Source organism: Gavialis gangeticus, unplaced genomic scaffold, assembly GCF_001723915.1.
Source record: "Gavialis gangeticus isolate Ggan-Ray unplaced genomic scaffold, GavGan_comp1, whole genome shotgun sequence".
Lineage (NCBI taxonomy): Eukaryota > Metazoa > Chordata > Crocodylia > Gavialidae > Gavialis > Gavialis gangeticus.
Genome location: NW_017729024.1, coordinates 41,852,616 through 41,854,376, shown reverse-complemented (window position 1 = coordinate 41,854,376; position 1,761 = coordinate 41,852,616).

The following is a 1,761-nucleotide window of genomic DNA, read 5'->3' as shown; positions in this document are numbered from 1 at the left end:
GTATTATTTGTGTTACTATTATATCTCAGGTTACAGGAAAGACTTTAACTAAAATACTGGGGCCACACGTGCTGTAAAGAGCTGCAACTCCACTAAAAGCAAGGAGCTCCTATAGACATGTAGGGAGCCTGCTCCAATGCACTGGAAATCCAGCACATCAGAGCAGACTTGATTAATCGAATCTGCTGGACCACGGAAATTGATACGCTCCGGCAGCCTTCTGTATCACATATATCAGTGTCCCCGTGTACCTGCACACTGAAAAAATGTTGGCAGGGCGATTTGAAATAAAACATGTTCAATGAGCATTAGTTCAAAGTGCCCCACCACCATTTTTTCAGCACAGGGATGCTGATACATGTGATGTGCAGGCACTTTTAATTAGCATGGCTCATCCCAGAACACACTTAAAAATTCCCAGGAGTTTCAACTGTTTATACCAAGTATTAATTTAGCTTTAAAATCATGAGTTTAAGTAAAGGAGGGAAGTGGGCATTAATTAGATATATCCATCACTGCCAGTTGTTGCCTGCTGGAAGTTAACAAAACTACTTGAGTATCTGTCCCAGCATACACTGGTTCTCCTTATTATAACTGATTATTTATTCTCAACAGTACCCTCATTTAAAGCAATTGGATTTGTTTCAATAAAATATTCTTTTTTTTTTTGGAGCTGAACATTTTTCCAAGAACATACCAATTTTGACAAAAATCCTGGACTGAAAAAAAGGATTTTCAGGTCCAGGTTAGAACTTTTGATAAAAGCAAGCTAGTTTAGTCTAGGTGAGACAGGCTCTTATTTTTTTGTTAAAATATTTGAAAGGTCTTAGTTTTGTCCTGAGGAACAAAACAAAACTTTCAAATCTTGAGAAGTTTTACAGTATGAAATAACCATTTTATTCTTAGTTAAATCGGAGTGTGCTATGGGGTGCTTTCCAAAAAGGAGGGACAGCTTGGTTTCTGACTTGAGGAATTCAAAATCTAAACAGAGGGGCTAACAAACATAACAAAAAAGAAAGAATCACAACATATATACTGATATATTAATAATAAAGAAATAGAATGATAAAAAAATTAAGCTGGGAGGGATTGCAGGACATAGATACAAATAGATTTCTGAGATAGCAGTTAGTTACATGGGCAATATTTACAGGGAATTTCCCATTTCTGCCTGTACATATAAGGCAATCTGCAAATGGTAAATGAAAGCACAAAGGAGCAACATTCCATAGAACCTCTGTCTTTAAATTCAGGCATTTTTAAAATCCACCTGTGAATATATGCTGACTGTTTCACTTGACTCAATGAGGACATAGGACAGAGACACAGGTTTCATCTTGGTAAGATTACACAGAACATGACGCAGGGAAGAGTAAGCAGAGTTGAAATATTTTGTGCCAGCATGTATGTTCCTCAACTTTGGCTCTATGAACTGGGAAAAATCAGGGGAAAAATTCTGGGAACTTTTTAAATCAGGGATTGGAAACCTTGCAGCCCATGGGCCAAACTGACCCATGAAACTATACGATTCAGCCCAAAGCTGGGGTGTCTTGGTGGCAGGGAGCTTTGGCAGCATTTCATGGTGGGGGAGGGCATAATTCATGCTGCACCATGCCCAGGTGGCAGGATGAGGCAGCAGTGGTGGTTGGCTTCTAGCGCTGGCCTGCTTGGGACCTGAGCTGGGTCATTTTGGCCCACCACTGGAAAAACAATTACAGCTGCTGGTCTAAAAGTGGCTCTGGAGCATAAGGCCTGTTGACT